The sequence below is a fragment of the Pelophylax lessonae genome, assembly GCF_965119305.1.
Source record: "Pelophylax lessonae genome assembly, chromosome: 1".
NCBI classification, from domain to species: Eukaryota; Metazoa; Chordata; class Amphibia; order Anura; family Ranidae; genus Pelophylax; species Pelophylax lessonae.
The window spans coordinates 559817521-559844073 of NC_138768.1; the positions used below are offsets into that span (position 1 = coordinate 559817521).

Below are 26553 nucleotides of genomic sequence, written 5' to 3' on the forward strand. Positions count from 1 at the left end.
GCGACTCTCCCTGCCTCATGTGCAGCGGCTTGTTCGCCTGTGCGGGTCCCCCACGCCATTGTGAGGTAAGTGTATCTATGTGGGGGCCTGTCTGTCTGGGGGGGTGTCAGTCTGGGACTGTGTAACCTGCCTCTATTCACACTGCTTGTCTCCCTATCTCTCGGCTGCATGCTGTGGGCTGCAAGGGGGGGGGGGGGAGCTGTGTGACACTGTGTGTGTCAGTCTGATCAGTGTGTGAAGCTGTGTGCTGTGGGGCATGTTTTTTTTTTTTTGGCATGTTTGGGCATATACAGCGATCGCTGCGGCGATCTGACATGTATTCTTATACAGGGATGTCATGTGTGCATTACTGCACTGTGGAGCGGCGGTTTCGGCGCCAAATGGCGCCATTTTGCCTGCACTCGCTCCGGCCGCATGTTTTACATGCATGGCGGCCATTTTCTTGTAGCCTCCATAGGCTTTCATAGAGCGCCCTGGCAGCATCACTTCCTCTTTCCAGGAACACCGATCGAGGCAGCAGCAGCGGCGAGGGTCTCCTCAGGTTTTATCCTTCTGTTCTTGCTATCCATTGCCTGTGTTCAGTTTGCATATTCCCTGTGGGGGTCTCATTGTGCTGGAGTGTGGTGCGGTGGGCTGCGCTTGCCGCGCTTGCTTAAAGGGGCAGTTAACCCTTTATTGTACAGCATTACAGGGGCAATGGATTCTCAGGAGGGCAAATTTCCTACCGTCTTGGTGGAAAGCCAGGGGACCGCTGTTTCCCCCCCAGGGGGGGATTTAGCCTCTATTGTGGCTGGCCTTGCTGCTCAGGTAAAGATGCTGGTGGCTGCTCAATCTACTAAAAGGCCCAGAGTTGCTCTTTCCTCTGATTCTGAGGGTGAAGGTGATGGGGCTGTCATGGCGGGGGCCTCCCTATCGGGGTCCCGCTCCTCCCTAGATCTAGTGGGGTCCGAGGTGGAGGCTGAGGTTGAGGGGGTTGATAATTCTCTCCCTGGCTCGCCTGAAGAGCTTGCAATCATGGATGAGTTGATTGCTTCCATAAAGCAAACGCTGCGTTTGCAGGATGAAGTGTGTCCCCCCGCCGCCTTGGCGGCTTATGGGACGCAGAGAAAACGCAGGACGCCGCAGGTTTTTCCCTGCAATGATGATTTTCAGCGCGCTGTTAAGGAACAATGGCGCAATTTGCGCAAACCTTTTGCTGTACCAAGTAGATTCAAGCTGCGTTATCCTTTCTCCCCTTCCACTGATGAAAGGTGGTGTGTGCCTCCCCCAGTGGATCACGCAATTGCGGTTTTAAACAAAGCCACTGCGATTCCTGCAGAGGATTCCCCTGTGTTCCATGATGCCACGGATAGGAGATTGGAGTCTCTTGCCCGTCATACTTATTCTGTTACGGGTTCTATGCTTAAGGCTCTGTTTGCTTCTCTCATGGCGGCCCAGGCGATCGCAAGTTGGACGCAGATGCTTAGGCGCGTCCTAGTGGCCGATTCGGCCGCGCCGGCGACCCTGGATATGGTGGATCAAATCCACCAGGGTGTCATGTATCTGTGTGATGCGGACCTGGACCTGGTTCCGTTGGCTGCACGTGTGCACAGCGTGGCGGTGTTGTCTTGCCGCCTGGTTTGGTTAAAATGTTGGTCGGTGGACCAGTCCTCACGTAAGACCTTAGCCAATCTCCCTTATGATGGGTCTCGCCTTTTTGGTGAGTCCTTGGATGTGTTGATTAAGGGGATCTCCGGGGATAAGAGCACTCTCTTGCCCCATTTCCCCAAGGCTAAGGGGGCTTCTGGGAAGAAGCATGCTAATTTTCGGCCCCCCCAGGGGTCCTTTCGTGCCTTCCGGCCGCACTACAAGGGCAAGCCGTTCAAAGGTCAAGGCTCTCAGAAGAAGCCCTGGTCTGGGAAACAGAAGTCCGGTCAATCCGGATCTGCAGCCCATAACAGTTCGGCCTGAAGGGGCGCCCTCACCCAGTTTTGGGGTGGGGGGACGCTTGCTCGGTTTTCTTCAGCCCTGGTTGGCCCGTGTGCGGGACAGATGGGTTCAGGAAATCGTTCGGTCTGGTTACAAGATCGAGTTTCTCTCTCGGCCGGAGAGCAGATTTTTTCCCTCAAATCTTCAACTGTCTCCAGAGCGCTTGCGGGACCTGCACCTGGTGGTGCGGGACCTGAGGGCTCAGGGAGTGGTGGTTCCGGTGCCTCATCGGGACAGATTTCGGGGGATTTATTCCAATCTGTTCACCGTGCCCAGAAAGGAGGGCAAGGTTCGTCCCAATTCTGGACTTGAAGGCTCTGAACCGCTCTGTGCGGGTTCGCAAGTTCCGCATGGAATCCCTGCGGTCGGTGGTGGCTGCCCTGGTTCCGGGGGAATTCATGGCCTCCATCGATTTGAAGGATGCGTATCTTCACATCCCCATTTTCGAGGGTCACCAGAGGTTCCTTCGATTTGCCATTGCGGAGGATCACTACCAGTTCGTGGCGTTGCCTTTTGGTCTCGCCTCGGCTCCGCGGGTCTTCACCAAGGTGCTTGCACCGGTTCTGGCATTATTGAGGGCCCAGGGCATTTCTGTCCTGGGGTATCTGGACGACATTCTGGTTCGGTCTGCGACCAGCCAGGGTCTGGAGAAGGACCTGTCTGTCACGATGCAAACTCTACAGGAGTTTGGTTGGACGATAAATTTTTCAAAGTCGACACTGAGTCCGTCGGTTCGTCTTCCCTACCTGGGAATGATTCTGGACTCGGTGCAGGCGAAGGTCTTCCTGCCGGAAGACAAACTCCGAACTCTTCAGGAGGAAGTCAGGTCCCTCAGGGACGTTCCGCACTCGTCTCTGCGGACGTGCATGAGATGTCTGGGATTGATGGTCTCGGCCTTCGAGGCGATTCCCTTTGCCCAGTTTCACACGCGGGGTCTCCAATCGGAGATCCTGTCCAGGTGGGACGGGCGGCCTCAATCCCTGGATCTTCAAATCTCGTTGAGTCATCGCACCAGAAGAAACCTTCTGTGGTGGCTCCAGTCCCCGTTGGTGTCCGGGGGCAAGTCGTTTCGTCCTGTCTCGTGGACGGTGATCACCACGAATGCCAGCCTGTCGGGCTGGGGTGGTGTTCTGGGCGTTCTGTCCGCCCAGGGAACTTGGTCGGAGGGGGAGTCTTCCCTTCCGATCAACATTCTGGAATTGCGTGCGATAAGTCTCTGTCTTCATCGCTGGACGGACCGGCTGCAGGGCTGCCCGGTTCGGGTGCAGACGGACAATGCCACGGCGGTGGCCTACATCAACCACCAAGGGGGCACCAAGAGTGCCCGAGCGGCTCGAGAAGTGGCCGACATTCTGTCTTGGGCCGAGACTCATGTCCCGGCGATAACGGCGGTTCACATTCCGGGGGTGGAGAACTGGCAGGCGGACTATCTGAGTCGCCAGACCCTGGATCAGGGGGAATGGTCTCTCCACCCGGCTGTCTTCCAGATGTTGTGCGCGAAGTGGGGTCTTCCAGATGTGGACCTGTTCGCGTCTCGTCTCAACAACAAGGTGAAAAGGTTCGTGGCAAGGACGCGCGACCCTCGGGCAGACGCGTCGGACGCGTTAGTGGCCCCGTGGCATCAGTACAGGCTGATGTATGCGTTTCCACCGATTTCAGTTGCTGTCCAGGTTCCTTCGCAGGTTACACTCGGAACGCAGCACGGTGATTCTGGTGGCACCGGACTGGCCTCGCCGGTCCTGGTACGCAGACCTCGTGAATCTGGCGGTCGACGCCCCGTGGCGTCTGCCTCTTCGAGACGATCTACTGTCTCAAGGACCGATATACCATCCTGCTTTACAGTCGCTGGCTTTGACGGCCTGGCTGTTGAGACCGAGGTCCTGAAGGAGAAGGGTCTCTCTCCGGAGGTCGTTCATACTTTGATCAACGCGAGGAAGTCTTCCTCGGGGAAGGTTTATTACCGTACTTGGAAGGCCTATTTTGCCTGGTGTGAGTCCAGGGGTTTTCACCCCGCACGTACTCGGTTTCCCGTGTGCTGTCTTTCCTTCAAACGGGAGTTGATCAGCGTTTGGCGCTGGCTACGATAAAGGGTCAGGTGTCTGCACTGGCCGTTCTGTTTCAACGTCCCGTGGCTTCCAACTCCTTGGTTGGCACCTTTGTTCAGGGTGTGCGGCATCTGGTTCCTCCTAGGAGGGATCCCTTGCCCCCTTGGGACTTGAATCTCGTTCTGTCTGTGTTGCAACGTGCTCCTTTTGAACAGATCAGGGAGATCTCGTTGTCTATGTTGTCCAAAAAGGTCGCCTTTTTGGTGGCGATCACTTCGGCTCGCAGAGTGTCGGAGCTGGCAGCTTTGTCCTGCAAGTCTCCGTACCTGGTTGTTCATTTGGATAAGGTGGTCTTGCGACCTAATCCTTCTTTTCTTCCGAAACGAGTTTCGGAATTCCATCTTAATGAGGATATTGTCTTACCTTCGCTGTGCGCGAAGCCTAAACATCCAAAGGAGGTGAGATTGCATTCTCTGGATGTTGTTCGGGCGATTAGGGTTTACCTTAAATCGACTGAGTCTTTTCGAAAGACGGACTCCTTGTTTGTTCTTCCAGAGGGTCCTCGGAAGGGCATGGTGGCTTCGGCCTCTACCATTGCCAAATGGATCAGGCAGACCATTGAACAGGCCTATGCCTTGCAGGGGAAGGTTCCCCCTGTGCCTGTGAAGGCGCACTCTACTAGATCTTTGAGTACGTCTTGGGCCTGTCGTCATGGGGCTTCTGTAGCCCAGGTGTGTAAGGCGGCGACCTGGTCGACCGTACACACATTCACTAGATTCTACAAAGTAGATGTTCAGGCATCGGCGGATGCTTCCTTTGGCCGCAAGGTTCTTAGTGCGGCAATTTCCTAGGGTCCCTTGTTGGGGACCTCTGGCTGTTGGGATATGTTTTACATTCCCTGGTTTTTTGTCTTTTCCTGGGTTGTTGCTCCTGTTGAGCACTTGTTTTTTCCTGTTGCCCAGCTGGTTTCCTTCCTTTGGTAAGGTTCCTTTCTTTGATGCGGAGACTGCGTTGCCTTTTCGGCGCGGATGCGTTTCCCACCCCTCATGTTTGCACTGCTTTGGGACGTCCCCATATGTGACGAATATGAAGAGGCGGCGACTGTCGGAGGACGTAAGAGAAAACGGAATTTTTGTAAAATCTTACCTGTAAAATTCCTTTCTCTGAGTCCTCCGACAGTCGCCGCCCCCGCCCCTCTTTTGGGGTTTGGTTGTATACTCTACTGCTATTCCACTAAAACTGAGATATGGTTGTAGGAAGTAGGAGGGTATTGACTGAGGGGACCACCCCTTGAGGGTGGGATATGTTAAAAGCTTTAATGTTAACATATTCTGTTGCCTAGCTACTCCTTCGGAGCAAAGTCTAATACCCCATATGTGACGAATATGAAGAGGCGGCGACTGTCGGAGGACTCAGAGAAAGGAATTTTACAGGTAAGATTTTACAAAAATTCCGTTTTTTTGTGGAGAGGGATTAGTGCACTTGTTTTTTATTGCTGCCTGTGCCCCCGTTAGGGAGATTCACCCTCTCTATTTGTCTTGTTTACCATTATCATTGAAAGTAAAAGAAAATCCCAAATTTTGGATTGTTTCCGAAAAAGTATTAGAGGGAAAACCTTCTAATGGGGTCACTAGTTCTGGTGACCTGGGAGTCCCCAAGTGATTCCCTTAATTTACAGGGATTTCCTCTCACTTCCTGTTTAGCTATGGGACAGGAAGTGATGGTAAATCTCTGCAATGGAACACAGATGGCGGAAAAAAATCTGACAGGGGTTATAACACTCCCTTACTCTATCCAAAATGGAAAAAAAAAAGTTTTGCCTATAGTTCTTCTTGAAGCTTTGACAAAACCTGGAAGCTGATTGGTTTCTATGTAGAGTTGCAGCAGATTTTGCTCTCTTCAGTTGCTCAGTTTTAGTAAATAAACCCATGTGGTTGTATCTGTTCAAGAATGTATGCCATGAACACAAATTCTGCTGCCAGCAGCAGGGCTGTACGCTGTGCTTAAAATTTCGGGATTTGACATTGATAGGCCAAATCACCCATGTTCAGGTAGCCTAAAAGGTAGCATCAACGCACCATCTGTGGTACAGTATTTATCCTCCCATCTACAAACAGTGCTGACCATATGTTGATGTTATGTTTGGTCAGAGAACTTAATAGCCATTTTGCCCAAAGCATGTTCAAAGCTTAGCACAGTCTCTGGGCTGACTGAGAATTAAAAGCTACCTTTTACACATCAGGAATATAACAAAATGCACATACTGTAACTACTCGTAGGCAACCGCCTGTCCTTTATGACAGTAACTTTTTTGTGTTAGTGCCGCCACTCTTTTAAAACTTAGAGACAATAAGAGGCTTTTTGTTTGTTGGTTTGTGTTCTCGAATAGTCTCCAGGATTAACTTCCAAAGGATTCATTCTAAGTTATAGCTCAGTATTTATCACTTGTAAATGGATCCCCCCTAAACAGTAACAGCTTAGGGAATGAGTTACATCTTCCAAAAAAAAGGACATATAACAGACCTAAAGATAGTCTTACAGACAGAACACGTACATGGGTGGGCACACGGGAGTCATTGATATTGTTTAGGTTTCAAGAAAACCTGGAGATTCATCTCCGTATTCAGACCCATTAGATCAAGGAAAATTGGCTTTTTCAACATTTTTTCTTTCTGGAGTAATATAAGGTTAAAATTGCCCACTTTTGGAGGTAGCTTAAGGACTTTGATCCCGTTCGATTTTCACGCCATTTACGTTTCCTCTTTGACACGTGGCAAAATATTTTGCCAGAGTTTTTTGGGGTTCTTTTCTTTAATCTCCCTTAAATTTTCATCTATTCGATCTTTAGGGATCTCTTAATTTTGCCTATATAAATGTACACACCTCCATTGCCACTCTTTACTTTTATTGGTCCTTAAGGCTCCATGTACACGGGACGTTAGAAAAAACGTCCTGCAAAGCTATTTCTGACGCCGGGAAAAAGCAGCTGTTAAACGTGCTTTCAGTAGCTTTTTCCATTTGCGTTATTGCACGTTTGGCCACGTTGCTTTTAGCAGCGTTTTTCTGCCTCCATTCAAAATCAATGGCTCCCTATGGGAGCCTATTGATTTGAATGGAAGGCGCACCGCAAGTCAGATCAGGATGATCCGACTTGCGGCGCGACCTGCACTGTGAGAATCTTGAGGGGGAACTCCACCCAAAAATGGGAAAAAAATTGCGTGGGGTTCCCCCCCAGGTTCCAAACCAGGCCCTTCGGGTCCGGTATGGAATTTGAGGGTAGCCCCACGCTGAAAAAACAGCGTGGGGTCCCCCCCAAAATCCATACCAGACCCTTATCCGAGCATGCAGCCCGGCAGGCCAGGAAAGGGGAGGGGACGAGCGAGCGGCCCCACCCCCCCTGGACCACACCAGGCCACATGCCCTCAACATGGGGGGTGTTGGTGCTTTGGGGCAGGGGGAGCTCTGCACCCCCCACCTCAAAGCACCCTGCCCCCATGTTGATGAGGACAAGGGCCTCATCCCCACAACCCTGGCCGGTGGTTGTGGGGGTCTGCGGGCAGGGGGCTGATCGGAATCTGGAAGCCCCCTTTAACAAGGGGGCCCCCCAGATCCCGGACCCCCTCCCTGTGTGAATGGGTATTGGGGTACACTGTACCCCTACCCATTCACCCCATAAAAGATAGTGTATGTAAATAATGACAGGAGACGTTTTGGAAAGTTTATTAAAAATCTTCATCCGGCTCTTCGGGGTCTTCTCCTCTCCGGGGGTCTTCTGCTCTTTTGCTGTCCGCCCTTCTGCTGTCCTCTCTTCTTGTCTTCTCCTCTCCGGGGGTCTTCTGCTGTCTTCTCTCCGTGGGGTCTTCTGCTCTTTTGCTGTCCGCCCTTCTGCTGTCCTCTCCTCTCCGGGGGTCTTCTGCTGTCTTCTCTCCGTGGGGTCTTCTGCTCTTTTGCTGTCCGCCCTTCTGATGTCCTCTCTTCTTGTCTTCTCCTCTCCGGTCTTCTGCTCTTGTGCTGTCGGCTGTCGGTTCTCCTTCTTCCTCCGGTCCTCCTCCGACGACGTCTCCAGCGATTATGCCGGCCTCTGGTCTCTGCAGCTTATTATATAGCCATTAGGGGCGTGGCCGACAGATGACGTCATCGGGAGACCACGCCCCTTGTGTCACATGTGACGTCACATGTGACACAAGGGGCGTGGTCTCCCGATGACGTCATCTGGCGGCCACGCCCCTAATGGCTATATAATAAGCTGCAGAGACCAGAGGCCGGCATAATCGCTGGAGACGTCGTCGGAGGAGGACCGGAGGAAGAAGGAGAGCCGACAGCCGACAGCACAAGAGCAGAAGACCGGAGAGGAGAAGACAAGAAGAGAGGACATCAGAAGGGCGGACAGCAAAAGAGCAGGAGACCCCACGGAGAGAAGACAGCAGAAGACCCCCGGAGAGGAGAGGACAGCAGAAGGGCGGACAGCAAAAGAGCAGAAGACCCCACGGAGAGAAGACAGCAGAAGACCCCCGGAGAGGAGAAGACAAGAAGAGAGGACAGCAGAAGGGCGGACAGCAAAAGAGCAGAAGACCCCCGGAGAGGAGAAGACCCCGAAGAGCCGGATGAAGATTTTTAATAAACTTTCCAAAACGTCTCCTGTCCTTATTTACATACTCTATCTTTTATGGGGTGAATGGGTAGGGGTACAGTGTACCTCAATACCCATTCACACAGGGAGGGGGTCCGGGATCTGGGGGGCCCTCTTGTTAAAGGGGGCTTCCAGATTCCGATCAGCCCCCTGCCCGCAGACCCCCACAACCACCGGCCAGGGTTGTGGGGATGAGGCCCTTGTCCTCATCAACATGGGGGCAGGGTGCTTTAAGGTGGGGGGTGCAGAGCTCCCCCTGCCCCAAAGCACCAACACCCCCCCATGTTGAGGGCATGTGGCCTGGTGTGGTCCAGGGGGGGTGGGGCCGCTCGCTCGTCCCCTCCCCTTTCCTGGCCTGCCGGGCTGCATGCTCGGATAAGGGTCTGGTATGGATTTTGGGGGGGACCCCACGCCGTTTTTTCGGCGTGGGGCTACCCTCAAATTCCATGCCGGACCCGAAGGGCCTGGTTTGGAACCTGGGGGGGAACCCCACGCAGTTTTTTTTCCCATTTTTGGCGTGGAGTTCCCCCTCAAGATTCTCACAGTGCAGGTCGCGCCGCAAGTCGGATCCGACTTGCGGTGCGACTTCCATTCAAATCAATAGGCTCCCATAGGGAACCATTGATTTTGAATGGAAGAAAAAAAACGTATAACGTGGCTGAACGTAGGTTCATCACGTTCAGTCACGTTTAGTCACGTTCGGCCGCGTTTCTGCGTTTGAAACGTCGGGAAACACACGTTCGAACGCAATATAATTGCGTTCTAAAAAAAGTCCCTGAACGCAACTGCCTGCAAATGACTGTAAACTACCATGTGTACATGGACAGATAAGATAACATGGAGCTGCGTTCAGGGACTTCTGAAAAAAACGCCCAACTGCTCCTAAACGTCCATTTCCAGCGTCCCGTGTACATGGAGCCTTACCATGTTTGTAATTTCAAAGAGATAATTCTATGTCAACCCTTGATTGTATTGACACTTGACGTCTGGAGGAATAGTATATTATGTGTTTTTGTGTTTTATGTTTGTCCTAAATGCACTTTAACTGTTGCTGCTCTGTTGATCTGAGTTACTCTGAGTCCTTTGATTTTAGTGCTGAAAATTTTTTTTCAAACTAAGCCATTAATAAAGTTGATATTTTTTGCTATTAAACCCTATTATGACTCTGTCATTTAAGCAACTCCATTGGTTCCCAGGTAGCCTATTAACAGGGTTTTGTAGTATATTATGTGTTTGGTTACAGTGACAACACCCTAACATGTGAGTGGTCTATGGGAGTTCCTGAATTCTGAAAATATGCAAGGGCCTGGTGTTTATTATTTTTTGGCCATACATTATACAATTTTCCTTTTAGATTTACCAAAACCTTGAAATATAAACCTAAACACTTTCAATTTGTATGCAAACATTCAGGCCTTTGCACTGTATATATTTGAAGGTAAATCTAAAGGAAATTGGAAAAGAAAATTCTATAATGTATAGCCAGCTTAAAGTAGACCCATAGGCAGATTTTCTTTTTCTTTTTTTTTCCTGCCATCTGTGTCCCATTGTGGAGATTTTTCCTTTACTTTCTGTCCCATAGCCAAACAGGAAGTAAGAGGAAATCTATAAAAATTAAAGGAATTTCTTGGGAACCCACCGATCACCAGAACAAGTGTCCTCATTGGAAGATTTCACCTCTTACTTTTCTGGAGACAACCCAAAATTTGGGATTTTCTTTTACTTTTTACTTTCGCTTTCGATGATAATGGTAAACAGGAAAGATTGAGAGGGGGAATCTCCTTAATGGAGGAACAGATAGCAATAGAAAAGTGACAGGCATTTTACTCCCCCCCCCCCCCCCCCATACTCCAAAACTAAAAAAAATGTTTTGTCTTTAGTTATAGTTTAACTACTCTCCTAAAATACTTAGGAGGTCCAAGTCAAACCTGGACTTTTGAGTTTATCTAATAAAAGAACACATTTCAAGAAGTGAAAAACTGCATTTATTTTGACATACTCCCCTGCTTAATTTATCCACTTATCCCAGTGTTTAAGGCCTGGAAAGCTTTGGCACAGAAAGATTTGTTGGTACATCTGAACCATCCTAGGACAGCCTGCTTTACTTCCTCATCCGAAAGATTTGTCTCTTGTGCAATTCCAGGCGTTCCATTCACTGAATGTGCACAGGAATGGCTGCTGTGGGCTGGGAACCACTACGGCTGATATTGTCACTGACGGACGTACAGCCACCCTTATAATGTTTACACTATTCAAATGCTTTACAACCTGATATCTGCAGGTTTTACGCTTTTGTTCACAATAAACTTCATCACCACACACTGTTTCATGCACGCACTAACACTGTTGTGTGCCATATTGATGAACAGTCTCTGGACTGGCTGGCAACATGTGCGCTGCCTATCAGTAATAGGACACACTTGCCATGTAGTACCGCCACGCTAACATCCCTTTTTTATACCTGTAAAATGAAAAGTCCCAGTTTGACTTGAACACCCTCATATAAAACAAGAGAAATGCATTTGGAAAATTTTGGATTTGCCTAGTAGGAAAGTTTATATTTTCGTAGGGAATTATATATTTTGTTACCAATATTTTTAATACATTGAGTAACCTGTAGATAGTAATAAATCTCAAGTTGAAAATCATGTATTAACATTTTCTAGTGGTATTGAGTAAATGAGTAGATAAGTTTACCAATAGGGATGTTTTTGGTCAACTTAAAGTTCACTTGCAGCTGTGATTCCCCCCCCCCCCCCCCGTGCTGCAAGGGTAGCAGTCTGGAGTGAGGATCCATAGTGTTTGTAATGGCAAACATTCATTGGTCATTGTAGCCATGTGACTATGGTGACCAGTGCAATGTATCTGAGACTTCTTCTGCCATGGTGTCTCAGAAAATTTTCTTTGCAGTCATGTGGTCGCACTGACCAATGAGCGCTTGCCATTATGAGCATATTGATGGATACTCATTCTGGGCTGTGTAGGTGTTCTGTGAATTGAGGATGGGTGGATGAATGAAAGGCCCTCCTCCTTTCATTTTAAAGAATGTTTTTCATTTCTAGAAGCTATATTCCGTAATACAAGTAGTAAAGCTTCTATGAATGGAAAAGAGGGGTTGAAAGGGTGAGCATAGTAGGCACTTTTGGGAGAGTGCCTGTGACTGGTCCAGCAGTTCGTATTAACAACGTAGCACCGGAATATTACTGCTGCAGGGTTATGAGAGAGGCAGAGGATGGAAGATTACAACTAAGAAAGCAGCCACCAGCACAAAGGAACACTTCTTATTCAAGTAAGTACTGTCCCTTGTGCTGATTAAACTAAACTTAGGCTTTAAATCAGAGCTAAATAAAAAAAAAAAACGTCATCGGGTTATAGAGCAATAACTTCACATCAGGATATGGAAATTTTACAGAAAGACCTGAACAAAATAATGGCGTGGGCAACTACATGGTAAATTAGGTGTGATGTGGAGAAATGTAAGGTAATGCACTTGGGGGCTAAAAACATTAACGCAAACTGCTCACGAGGAGGAGAACATCTGGGGGAATCAGGGATGGAGAAAGATCTTGGGTTCTAGTAGAAGACAGAGCAATCGCACGCAATGTCAAGCTGCAGCTACCAAAGCCGGCAGAATATTAGCATGCATAAAATAGGAGATATACTCCAGAGATAAAACTATAATCCTGCCACTTTATAAAACTCTGGTCCAGCCACATCTGGAGTACTCTGTCCAGTTCTGGTCAGCAGTCCTCAGAAGGGATGTGCTGGAGAGAGTCCACAGAAGGGCAACGAGATTAATAAGGAGATTAAAGGACTTCAGTTACGAGAAACGACTACAAGCACTAAATGTATTCTCGCTGGAGAAGAGACGCTTGAGATGGGGGACGAGAGCGATTTACAAATACCTCAATGGGCCCCACAATGAGATTGGAGGAGCAGCGGTTTAACAGTAAAGTGGAGTTCCAGCCATTTCTGTGTTTAATAAAAGTCAGCAGCTACAAAAAGTGGCTGCTGAATTTTAATAAACACACACTCACCTGTCCCACCAACCAGCGATGCAGCTGCCCGAAGCCTTGGTTCTCTCCCTCTTCTCCCCCCAACACCGGCACCACTAGTGTGGGCACCCGGCTGTGACAGCTTGCAGCTTCACAGCCAGGTGCGCATACGCGAGTCGCGCTGCGCGTCCTGAATGGACGGGCAATCTTCTGGGACCTGTGACTTGTCCCAGAAGATTGCAAGGAGGGAGGGGGAGAGAAGAACTTCCGCTTGAACCGCCTAGGTACTTGCTCCCCCCCCCCCCCCCCGCAAAAAAAACAAAGATGACATGCCAAATGTGGCATGTCGGGAGGTCAGGAGTCCTTAAATCGGAACTTCCACTTTTGGGTGAAACTCGGCTTAAGCTGCATAGGGGATTTTTCACTGTCGGGGCAATAAGAATGTGGAACTCTCTTCCACAGTTGGTTGTGTCAACGGGGGAGTATTGATAGATTTAAAAGACTCTTGAACGTGCTTCTCAAAGAACACAACTTACAGGCATATTGGAAGTAATTATCAACACTAACAAAGTATACCTACACTGTTTGAACTGGATGGACTATTGTCTTTTTTCAACCTTACCTACTATGTAACTATTCTAACAGTCTTACGCCCATTAGGTCCACTAGCATCCTATTCCTAGTTTCTTTTGGGTGAAGGTCTTTGATTCCCACGCATTTGCAGAAATTTTAACTGAGCTGTGCATGTGCAGATCAGTGTATATTCTGAAGGAGATTGCAAGTAGGCAGGTAAGTGTATTTTATTGCAGAAGAGACATTGGATGTCTCTTCTGCAATAAAGAGCCTGCCTGTTCACATTTTATTTTTAACTTTTAGTTCCACTTTATGTATGATTTTAATTATGGATTTGCAGTTATAATTGCACAGTTGAAACACAGTATTGTTTCCAGTGTGCATGTAATGTCTATGATAAAATACTGGATTTGGTTTTGTTAACCTTCTAGTATGAACTGTTGCTAATTTACATTTCAGTTAATGACTTTACGGGGGTTTGTAAGGGTTATAAACCCATCATCAGAAAATAACCCTAATTATTGCTTTACTAAGTTTAATGTCTATGATATTTATGTAGTACTAATTAGTCTCAACTAGAAGTTCCAAAATTCATGATTATAATTACCTTTAAAAATGGGTAATCTTTTCTCGTGCCTTTCCTATGCCATTGGCCTATGCCATTGGACTCCTGGCAAAAGCCTTCTCCACAGCCAAAGCAAAGGAGGCACTCAGCAAAGCTTTGTATGTTGAATTGGATTGATTATTTATCTGGTCTCCCCTTATGCTTGTCTGTTTTTATTAAAGCAACCTGATTACTAATAATGTGTTGAGTATATGTAGGAGTCTAGAGGAAGATGTTTAAATCTGAATTGAAAGTAAAAATTACCTTGGAATGTCGGTTTACTTCCTGGTTTTGGTAGCATTACAATATTAGTTTTGAAGCATGTGTTTAGGGATGTTTCCTGAGAGGCTATTTATGTAATTAAAGTGTTGATAAAGAAACCATCACCAGCTGGAGACTTACCCTCAGGTAGCGAAGTTAGTGCATTATGAATGTCTTGTTGGGAGAATGGGGAATCGGATAGGTCTTACTATTAGGATTAGAAAGAATGGAAAGGGAGGGATTGGACTTTATAGGCACCAGTAATTAAAATTGTATACTTTATTAAAGGATTCACAAAAGCATATAAGACAAAATACACAAAAGAAAAAGGAAAAAGGCCAACATATAATGTACATATAATGCAATGAGGCGATAGAGCCTAAAAACAGTATACAAATCGCATAGCCTATCAGATATTAATGTATGTAACAACAGTCACATATAATAATCACAAATGTTACAGAATACCCTATGTTCATAACGCGGCCAAAGAGAGGAATGGTACCCGTCTCTAACGGTCGTCTTGTACAGAGTAGATAAATATTAGGTTGAATCCCAGCTGCCCTACATGTTTTGCTTAGTTTAATAAGCTTCTTCTGGGGCATGTGGTGAGAAAGGACATCTGAGAAGAATTTTCAGGTCATCAGACCTTGTAAAAAACCAAGCCTGGTAAGTTAAAATGATAACGAGGGGGTCGGTACGCTGTAGTGGGAGCAGACTGCCTAACACAATTACCGGTGTAAGCATGAGACAGGGTAATTCAAATAACATGGGTACAAGGCCTAACACGGGCTCAATGTCATGGAATTCCAATCGTTTCATAAACGTTTAAGTGGGAAGGCCGGAGAGATGGAGAGCCCCGACCTAAAAAACCAACCAGGGGCAGGCGAGGTAGGTATACCTCATATGCCTAAGACCCAGATGTGTTAGGTGTAGGTGTGCTGCCGACAGAGCGACCAGATGAAACCCCCCCCCCCCCCCCCGGATGGCGATATCCCCATCCGGGGGGGGGGTTTCATCTGGTCGCTCTGTCGGCAGCACACCTACACCTAACACATCTGGGTCTTAGGCATATGAGGTATACCTACCTCGCCTGCCCCTGGTTGGTTTTTTAGGTCGGGGCTCTCCATCTCTCCGGCCTTCCCACTTAAACGTTTTTGAAACTATTGGAATTCCATGACATTGAGCCCGTGTTAGGCCTTGTACCCATGTTATTTGAATTACCCTGTCTCATGCTTACACCGGTAATTGTGTTAGGCAGTCTGCTCCCACTACAGCGTACCGACCCCCTCGTTATCATTTTAACTTACCAGGCTTGGTTTTTTACAAGGTCTGATGACCTGAAAATTCTTCTCAGATGTCCTTTCTCACCACATGCCCCAGAAGAAGCTTATTAAACTAAGCAAAACATGTAGGGCAGCTGGGATTCAACCTAATATTTATCTACTCTGTACAAGACGACCGTTAGAGACGGGTACCATTCCTCTCTTTGGCCGCCTTATGAACATAGGGTATTCTGTAACATTTGTGATTATTATATGTGACTGTTGTTACATACATTAATATCTGATAGGCTATGCGATTTGTATACTGTTTTTAGGCTCTATCGCCTCATTGCATTATATGTACATTATATGTTGGCCTTTTTCCTTTTTCTTTTGTGTATTTTGTCTTGTATGCTTTTGTGAATCCTTTAATAAAGTATACAATTTTAATTACTGGTGCCTATAAAGTCCAATCCCTCCCTTTCCATTCTTTCTACTACTAATTTAGGATGTGGCACCCTTAATTCTACTTTCCCCCCCCTTTTGTGCGCCTGGACATCCTGCGACCCAGGAGCGCACATACCAAACATTTGACTTACTATTAGGATGTCCATTTAGGGAAATGAAAGGCCTCATGCACCTGGGTGCAAATAGGCTGCGCTCAGATCCGTAATGCATATTTTTTTTTAAAGGGTCTAAGTGCAACATGTTATGCTTTGGGACACTGTACTAAGCTCCATATTTAGGATCTGTGGTCCTGGGAAAAAAACATTGGACCCTTTGAAATTCTGTATGCATGTAAATGTTTGTTCTAATGCTTACAATGATGAGCATAATGGTATGCTATTGCCTGTGTACTAGCAAACTAGGACTCTAGGCAGCATGAGCCACCTGAGTCCTAGTAACCAAGGGCACCTTTCTGCATCTTAGCAACCGAGGACACTAGACAACACTAGACAGCAGGAGCTATCTGCATCCTTATTTACGCTGTATGTATGTAAACATTACAAAATAAATTGCATGCATACAGTGTGTGGAGTAGATTTGACATATGGTCTTGCTGCAAGCAGGGTCCTATTTAAAATTATACAGCTGTGTGCATGAGCCCTACAGTAGAAGGCATGTCAATACATCCACCTAAATTTGAAATGTTGCTCTGCTCTTATCTTTTCTGCATGGTGTTTATAATTTCAATGGAAATCTTTTTTTTTTTTATTTTAACTTTTTCCAAGTGGTCACGTGACCTAGAATATTCGGCGAGTGTGCTCCTCTGTGGAGAACTAATGATGTGGCTAAAGCCTTTTAGAGCTGAGCTGTCATCACTCCAGCATCCATAGCTCTAAGGTGTTGTCAGCCCTGAAAGAAGTCATGCTTACCAGCTGCACCCGCCAGAGCTTTGGGGTCACGTAACTAGTTAAAAAACAAAGGTATTTCCAGTGAGGATTTATTATAAACTGTATTTTGGAAATGTAAAGCAATTTATAGTATTTGCAAAAAAAATCTGTGATTGTGGGTTGACCATCTTCCACTTATGTACATGTTCTAATGAGACAACGGATGGTGTCCTGAGGGTTCTTCCTCCCAGATCTGGACCAGGGCACCATTGAGCTCCTGTACAGACTGGGGTGCAACCTGGCAGTGTTGGATGGTCTGAAACATAATGTCCTAGAAGTGTTCTATTGGATTTAGGTCAGATGAGCATAGGGGCCATTCGATGGTATCAGTTCCTTCATCCTCCAGCAACTGGCGGCATTCTCTTGCCTCATGAGGCCGGGCATTTCCATGCACCAGGAGGAACCCAGGATGCCCTGCACCAGTATAGGGTCTGACATAAGGTCTAAGGATTTCATCCCGATACCTAATGGCAGTCAGGGTGCCATTGTCTAGCGCCTGTAGGGGTCTGTGCGTCCCTCCATGGATATGCCTCTTGAGACCGTCACTGAATCCCCACCAAACCAGTCATGTTGAATGATGTTACAGGCAGCATAACGTTCTCCATGGCTTTTCCAGACCCTTTCACATCTGCTTAGGGTGAACCTGCTCTCGTCTGTGAAAAGCACAGGGCGCCAGTGGTGGACCTGCTAATTCTGGTATTCAATGGCAATGGCAAATGCCAATCGAGCTTCTTGGTACCAGGCAGTGAGCACAGGGCCCATTAGAGGATGTTGAGCCCTCAGGGCACCCTGATGATGAAGTCTTTTTCTGATTGTTTGGTCTGAGACATTCACACCAGTGGCCTGCTGGAGGTCATTTTGTAGGGATCTGGCAGTTTTTGTCCTGTTCCTCCTTGCACAAAGGAGTAGATATCGGTTCTGTTGATGGGTTAAGGACCTTTTACGGCCCTGTCCCAACCTCTCCTAGAGTCTACCTGTCTCCTGGAATCTCCTCCATGCTCTTGAGACTGTGCTGGGAGACACAGCAAACCTTCTGGCAATGGCACACATTGATGTGCCATCCTGTAGGAGTTGGACTGCCAGTGCAACCTCTATAGGGTCCAGGTATCGCCTCATGCTACCAGTAGTGACACTGATCCTAGGTTAATGTAAAACTAGTGAAAAACAGTCAGATGAGCAGGGAAAAGAAAAATGTTAGTGGTCTCCACTTGTAAACCATTCCTGTTTTGAGGATGGTCTCAGTGTTGCCCTTCTAGTGCACCTGTTAATTTCATTAACACCAAAGCAGCTGAAACTGATTACCAAACCCCCTCTGCTACTTAACTGACCAGATCAATATCCCAGGAGTTTAATTGACTTGATGCTATACTCTGATTAAAAAGTGTTCCATTTTTTTTTTTAGCAGTGTATATGCCGCTACCTTCAGGTGATTGTAGAAAAAAAGAAGGCTCCAGAGACATCTGCCTATATACAGTGCTCAGCATAGTTGAGTACACTCCCAACAGATTTGTCAAAAAACCTTTACTTTCCTTTTAGAATCATTTTCTATCGAACACTAAACTACAAAATACTCCCACAAATGCGGCCAATTGATTGCAACCAAGATATGTTAATTTGCACAAAGTATTTTTCCTAACAAATTAATTTAAGACCATGTTGCAAAAATGAATAAACCCCAATGAAAGTCTTAGGAGCAAAGCTAAATTTTAGACAACAAAATCCTATTTAACAAGAATTCAACTACTGGTAAATCAAATTATTTATTAAACTAGTGTCCAGAAGTTGATTATAAAAGGGTGTTACTTAACAAAATAAATTAACATTTTATGTTGTCAGCTATGGCACCACATGGAGGAGAAATGTCACAAGTCCTGAGAGAGAAAATAATTTCTTTACACAAGAAAGGTGAAGGCTACAAGAAGATCAGCAAAGTTTTACTTATCAGTCAGAATACTGTAGCAAAGTCCATGGAAGTGAACACCTTGACAGAAGAGTCTTCTGATGGTAAGGGTTGAAGAAAATCGCCATGCAAGTTCACCGCAGTTAGCAGAAAACGTAGAAAGCTTAGGGTGATTGGTTCCCATGACACAATATGGCATGCCCTGCAGAGGAAAGGCATGCATGGGTGTCCTCCATGAAGGAAGCCTCTCCTAAAGCCCATGCACAAAAAAGCCCACCTAGAATTTGCCAGGGCCCATGCTGAAAAAGAAGACTGCTGGGACTCTGTACTCTGGAGTGATGAGACCAAGATAAATGCTTTTAGAACTGATGGCTTCAAAACCGTATGCTGTTGCAAAGGTGAGGAGCACAAAGAAAAATGCATGGTGCCTACAGTGAAAAATGGTGGTGGCAGTGATCTGTGCTGTTGGTGTTGGAGAGCTGCATTTCATCGATGGTGTCATGAACTCACAGATGTGCTGCTCTATATTGAAAAAGGAGATGCCCTTGGTCGTCGTGCACTTTTCCAACATAATGATCCAAAACACACATCTAAGGCCATTGTTACATTTCTGAAGAACAGGGTGAAAGTGATTCAGTGGCCAAGTACAGTATGTCCTGATCTGAACCCAATCAAACACCTATGGGGAATTCTGAAGAGACAAGTTGAGCATCACTCTCCATCCAGCATCCAGGCTCTAAAAGAGGTCGTTCTTGAAGAATGGAAAAAGATAGATGTTGTAATATGTCACCAACTTGTTCATTCCATGCCTAGAAGACTTGATGCTGTCCTTACAAATTATGGAGATCATTCAAAATACTAGATGTAGTAGTTTTTGTGTTGGGGTGTATTCATTTTTGTATCAACTAATTTGAGCAAAACTGAAGATTTTGTAATCTTAAGTTAATTTATTAATCCCTTTCATGTAATGGAGCTAAACAAATGTTCTATTAAATTCAGTTTTGTCAAAATGTTGGAAATTGTTCTATTGAGATATTGATTAAAATCTTACTTTTCAAAAGGGGTGTGCACATATATGCTGAGCACTGTACTTCTTGCCACTCCCAGCTAGCCTCAGTTTTTTTGCTAGTGTCCATAGGTGATAGACCACTTCTCCCTACTGAGAAAATCTTACCTCTCCATATAGGCATTTTTTCACTCTGACTGCTCTTCTATCAGCTGCTTTGTAGCCACTTTGGCTCCTGCTGCAGCAGCTTACGGACTTGGCTGAGCCTTGGGGTACTGTACCCGGACCCAGCCAGATCCAAAAAGGCGGGCCGGCCTGTAAAGTTGGAATGCACAGGGTCCTGCTGTAGGCGCTCCCATTAGCATTTAGTGCAAATCATGGACTGCATTGCACAGCGCTTTACACGTTCCAGGCACTGGTTTTCCAGCAGCAGCGTCCTGTTCCTGAAGACTCATGCAGGGGTATGCCCATTATGGGGGACAAAGCCAGAATGTAATCTGATCCCTTTTTATACTGCTCGCATGCAAGCTTCAGCAGGGAGTGCAGGACAGTAGTCCTTTAAAAAATCATTGCCCAGGGAGTAAAGAGCCTCCAAAGTCTCTTGTAGTGTATGGTTTATGGCGACCCACCCCTCTGGTAACAGTTTGGAGCTGGGAGTGCCGGGTTGTACATTTAAAATGGACACTGCTTACATGCACTGGCAGACACTGGCATCCCATTGCACCGCCTCATACTTAATTGGGTTACTGTAACTGCATGTCCTGTGCCTTCCTCTCCTTCCTTTGCAGGATATGCCTATGTTCAAGGATCAGGTAGACAATAAATCTTGTTTAAAATCCCTTTTAAAAAACGCCATTCTTTCCTTAGGCCTTGCCAAGCAATCTGAAATTTATTTTACAGCAACCTGCTAGACCACTGCTTCCTGGACTTGAATGCATGGCCTGAGATTCTAGTTCCATCAGAACGGACTCCAGACCTAAATCCTATTGAGCATCTGTGGGGCATCCTCAAACGGAAGGAGGAGGAGCACAAGGTCTCCAACATCCACCAGCTCCCTGATGTCGTCATGGAGGAGTGGAAGAGGACTCCAGTGGCAACCTGTGAAGCTCTGGGGAACTCCATGCCCAAGATTGTTAAGGCAGTGCTGCAAAATAAAGGTGGCCACACAAAATATTAACACTTTGGGCTCAATTTGGACATTTTCACTTAGGGGTGTACTCACTTTTGTTCCCAGCGATTTAGACAATAATGGCTGTGTTAAGTTATTTTGAGGGGGCAGCAAATGTACACTGTTATACAAGCTGTACACTCACTACTTTACATTGTAGCAAAGTGTCATTTCTTCAGTGTTATCACATGAATAATGCTATAATATGTTTACAAAAATGTGAAGCGTGTACTCGCTTTTGTGAAATACGCATCTACAAACTAGAGGATAGATCTATGACATTTAATTATTTTATTTATTTTTTACTAGTATTATTATTATACAGGATTTATATAGCGCCAACAGTTTGCGCAGCGCTTTACAATGTGAAGGAAGACAATCCAGTTACAATACAGTTCAAAACAGGAGGAACTAGAGGGCCCTGCTCGTTAGAGCTTACAATCTAGAAGGGAGGGTCAAGTGAAACAAAAGGCAATAACCGTGGGGGATGGGTTGATGGAGAAAAAGGAGGTACATTTGTTAGGGGTTGGTAGGATAGGCTTCTCTGAAAAGGAGGGTTTTCAGAGATCGCCTAAAAGCTAATAGAGTGGGGGATAATCGGACAGATAAGGGTAAGGAGTTCCATAGGATTGGAGAGGCTCTGGAAAAGTCCTGGAGGCGAGCATGGGAGGAGGTGATGAGTGAGCTAGAGAGCAGGAGGTTTTGAGAGGAACGAAGAGAGTGATTAGGTTGGTATTTTGAGATGAGGCTGGTGATGTAGCTGGGGGCTAGGCTGTGGATTGCTTTGTAAGATGTTGTAAGTATTTTGAATTTAATTCGTTGGGTGAGCGGAAGCCAGTGGAGGGCTTGACAGAGAGGAGCAGCGGACACTGAGCGATTGGTGAGGTGGATGAGTCTGGCGGCAGCATTCATGATGGATTGAAGGGGGGATAGCCTGTGTAAAGGTAAGCCAATGAGAAGGGAATTGCAGTAGTCGAGGCGCGAGATGACCAGGGAGTGAACTAGGAGTTTTGTTGTGTCTTTGGTTAGAAAGGGGCGTATTTTGGAGATGTTGCGGAGGCTGAGGCGGCAAGATTTGGACAGCGATTGGATGTGGGGTTTGAAGGAGAGTTCAGAGTCCAGGACAACACCTAAGACCTTGGCATGTGGGGATGGGCTGATGGTAATGCCATTGATATTGACGGAGAAATCAGGGGAAGGAGCACGAGGTGGAGGAAAAATTATAAGCTCGGTTTTGGATGGATTGAGTTTGAGGAAGTGGTGAGACATCCAGACCGATATATCTGATAGTAAATTAGTGATACGTGAGGAGACTGAGGGAGAGAGCTGAGGAGTGGATAGGTAGATTTGGGTATCGTCAGCGTAGAGGTGGTATTGGAAGCCGTGGGAGGCTATCAACTGACCTAGAGAGGAGGTGTAGATTGAAAATAGGAGGGGTCCAAGAACAGAGCCTTGGGGAACTCAAACAGAGAAGGGAAGAGGAGAGGAGGAAGTAGAATTGTAGGTAACGCTAAAGGTGCGGTTAGATAAGTAGGAAGATAACCAGTTAAGAGTACAGTCACGGAGACCAAAGGCATGGAGTTTTTTGAGGAGGAGGGGATGGTCAACCGTATCAAAGGCAGCAGAAAGGTCCAGAAGTAGGAGTACAGAATACTGTCCATTGGTTTTGGCCGTTAGCAGATCGTTTGTCAGCTTTAGGAGTGCAGTTTCAGTGGAGTGTTGAGGCCGAAATCCAGACTGAGTAGTGGCGATCAGTGATTTTTAGCGGGACTTCGACATTGCGGCGGACAGATCGGACACCTAACTGATACTTTTCAGGGGACCAGTGACATTGCTACAGTAATCAGTGCAAAAAATATGCGCTGTTACTGATAATGGCAGGGAATGGGTTAACACCAGGGGCGATTAAAGGGTTAAGTGTGGTTTCTAACTGTGTAAGGGATGTACTCAATAGATTAAAAACCCCGAGACCTGTGTTCCTAAATAGTAGGAACACAGAATCCCTGTGTTCATCTGTGACAGAACGGCGGTCTGCCTTGTTTACATAAGCAGACCACTGTTCTGTCTCCATGGGGAGCAATCCGCTGATTGCCTCCCCCTCTGTCTGTCACATGAAGCGACGTACAGGTCCGCATAATGCACGTCGTTTCGCATAATAGAGCCGACTTGCCACAGTAAAACTATGCTGGCTGATCGGCAAGTGGTTAAAGGGAGTGCTCCTAACCTCAGCTTGTTACCTGTCCACAGAAGCAATTTATCAGATTCCAGTCTCCCCACCATGGCCAAGACCAAAGCGCTGTCCAAGGATGTCAGGGACAAGACTAGACCTACACCAAGCTGGTTGGTAAGATGGTGACAACAGTTGGTGCGATTATGTGCAAATGGAAGTAACACAAAATAACACTCGCTCTCCCTCGGTCTGGGGCCCATGCAAAATCTCACCACGTGGAATTTCAACGATCATGAGAACGGTGAGGAAACAGCCCAGAACTACACGGGAGAATCTTTTCATTGATCTCAAGGCAGCTGGGACCACAGTCACCAAGAAAACAATTGGCAACACCCTGAAGCACTGAAATCCTGCAATTCACCTGCTTAACAAAAGCACACGTACAGGCCCATCTGAAGTTTACTAATGAACATCTGAATGATTCAGAGGAAAACTGGGTAAAAGTGTTGTGGTCAGATGAGACCACAATGGAAGTTCATTGGTATCAACTCAACTCGCTGTGTTTGGAGGGGGATGAATGCTGCCTATGACCCCCAAGAACACCATCCCCACCGTCAAGCATGGAGGTGGAAACATTAGGCTTTTCTGCTAAGGGGACAGCACAACTTCACTGCATCAAAGGGATGATGGACAGGGCCATGTACTGTCAAATTTTGGGTGAGAACCTCCTTCCCTCAGCCAGGGCATTGAAAATGGGTCATGGATGGGTATTCCAGCATGACAATGACCCAACAAAACGGCCATGGCAACAAAGGAGTGACTCAAGAAGAAGCACGTTAGGGTCCTGGAATGGCCTAGCCAGTCTCCAGACCTTTGACCTATAGAAAATGCAGTTGTGTTTATAAGTTTACATACCCTGGCAGAATTTATGATTTCTTGGCCATTTTTCCAAGAATATGAATGATAACACAAAAACTTTTCTTTTACTCATGGTTAGTGTTTGGCTGAAGCCATTTATTATTGATCAACTGTGTTTACTCTTTTGAAATTATAATGACAACAGAAATTACCCAAATGACCCTGATCAAAAGTTTACATACCCCAGTTAATAATACCGGGTATTGCCCCCTTTAACATCAATGGCATCTTGAAGTATTTTGTGGTATTTGTGGATCAGGCTCTTTATCTTCTCAGATGGTAAAGGTGCCCATTCTTCCTGGCAAAAAGCCTCCAGTTCCTGTAAATTCTTGAGCTGTCTTACATGAACTGCACGTTTGAGATCTCCCCAGAGTGGGAGATATTGAGGTCAGGAGACGGCCACTCCAGAAACTTCACTTTATTCTGTTGTAGCCAATGACCGGTCGACTTGGCCTTGTGTTTAAGATCATGGTCATGTTGGAATGTCCAAGTACGACACATGCGCAGCTTCCGGGCTGCTGAATGCAAATTTTCCGCCAGTATTTCTTGATAACCTCATTTGCAGTGGTCTCATCACTCCAAATGACTTTGTGCCAGAAGGTTTGAGGCTTGTCTCTTTGCTGTTTGGCGTATTGTAAAGCTGGGTTTTTCTTTGCATCCCGAACAATTTTCCTGGCAGTTGTGGCTAAAATTTTAGTTGGTCTACCTGACCGTGGTTTAGTTTCAAGAGAACCCCTAATTTTCCACTTCTTGATTAGAGTTTGAACACTGCTGACTGGCATTCTCAATTCCTTGGATATCTTTTTATATCCCTTTCCTGTTTTATACAGTTCAACTGCCTTTTCCCGCAGATCCTTTGACAATTCTTTTGCTTTCCCCGTTTCTCAGAATCCAGAAATGTCAGTGCAGCACTGGATGAAAGATGCAAGAGTCTGTCAGGAGTCCAGAAACTCATTGAACTTTTATACACACACATTAATTACAAGCAAACAGATCAGAGGTGAGGATGGTTACCTTTTTAATACCCATTCAAACCCCTTTGTGTCAATTTGTGTGCATGATATCAGGCAAAAATCACCAGGGCATGTAAACTTTTGATCAGAGTCATTTGGGTAGTTTCTGTTATCGTCCTGATTTAAAAAGAGTAAACACAGTTGATTGATGATAAATGGCTTCAACCAAACACTAACCATGAGTGAAAGAAAAGTTTTTTGTTAATATTCATGTAAAAATGGCCAAGAAATCATAAACTCTGTCAGGGTATGTAAACTTATGAGCACATCTGTATGTGGAGGGAGATGAAGGTTTGAGTTACCAAACGTTAACCTCGAAACCTTATTAACTTGGAGAGGATCTGCAAAGAGGAAAGGGACAAAATCCCTCCTGAGATGTGTGCAAACCTGGTGGCCAACTACAAGAAACGTCTGACTTCTTATTTCACTCATTAAAATGCGAATCAATTTATACCTTTTTTGAAATGCGGTTTTTCTGGATATTTTTGTTCTGTCTCACTGGTAAAATCTACCATTAAATTATAATATAGACTTTGATTTCTTTGTCAGTGGGCAAACATACAAAATCAGTAGGGGATCAAATATGTTTTTCCCTCACAAGAGCTCTAACAGGAGAGATGCTGCATTCTCTCGCACAGAATCTCTGTCCGCCCATCCTCTTTGGTGCCTATTTACAGGAGCCTTTGTAATTTGGGAATGAGATCACGTAACGCAAAACACTGTGATTTGGCTGGAGCAGAGGGCTGTGCACAGCAGCTGCATTGGACTCTGCAGCTGCTGGAACTGAGATCAGAAGGTCCAGCTTTGAAGTACAGGAAGTATAGCGATTCCCTATCCAGTTCAATCCACCATATATACATGTACAGTTGAAAGACTGTCTCTACCAGGAGTTAAACTTGGATTGGAAACATACATTGAAACATTATTCACAAGTTGACTATTTATGGGGCCGAATTTTCCAGCACAGATGTTTAGGAAACCAAATGATTGAAGCGATGGGGTGTACTGGTTTTTCTTATAGCCTATTCTTGGCTAAGTTTAATTAAAGCGATTTGTAAAGGTAATTTTTTTGTTTTAAAAAAGCAAACATGACCTCCTTACCTGCTCTGTACAATGGTTTTGCACAAAGCAATCCCGATCCTCTTCTTTCTTCTGCAGTCCCCCTACGGCACTCCTGGCTCCTCCTTCTGCCTACCTTCCAGCAAGCCATGTGCCTTGGTAGTTATGCGTGCTTGATCCTGAGGCACACTGAATGCGCCTAGTGGCATACAGAGTGCTGCTCAGCCCTGCCCCCTGCTCTCTCGTAACTGGATTTAATTAAGTGGAGAAGGAGCCAATGGCTCCCATTGCTTTGTGGGGGGGGGGGGGGGAGAGAGCAGCACCGCTGCTTTCAGCCACATCGCTGGATCGGGCTTAAGGGAGTATTTTAGGAGGTGGGGGAGCTGCACCTAAAAGTTTTTTAACCACTGAGATCCTGAACCAGCCGCTTCTACCCCTCCACAACCCAGCACTCCACTGATAGTCACCGGCTCTCTGCTCACTGAAGGCTGAGAACCGAACAATCAGTGGTCTTTTATTAGTTATCAGTCATAGAGCTGGCAGGGGGATCGATGTTGCATCCATCTTAAGTTGGTAAAAAAAAA

At 46.3% G+C, this 26553-nt stretch overlaps 1 protein-coding gene across 1 annotated transcript in view; it reads left to right on the forward strand.

Moving 5' to 3' along the window:
- Positions 1 to 26553, forward strand: part of RAB3A (RAB3A, member RAS oncogene family) — a 114948-nt gene that overhangs the window by 84441 nt on the left and 3954 nt on the right. The window lies entirely within an intron of this gene.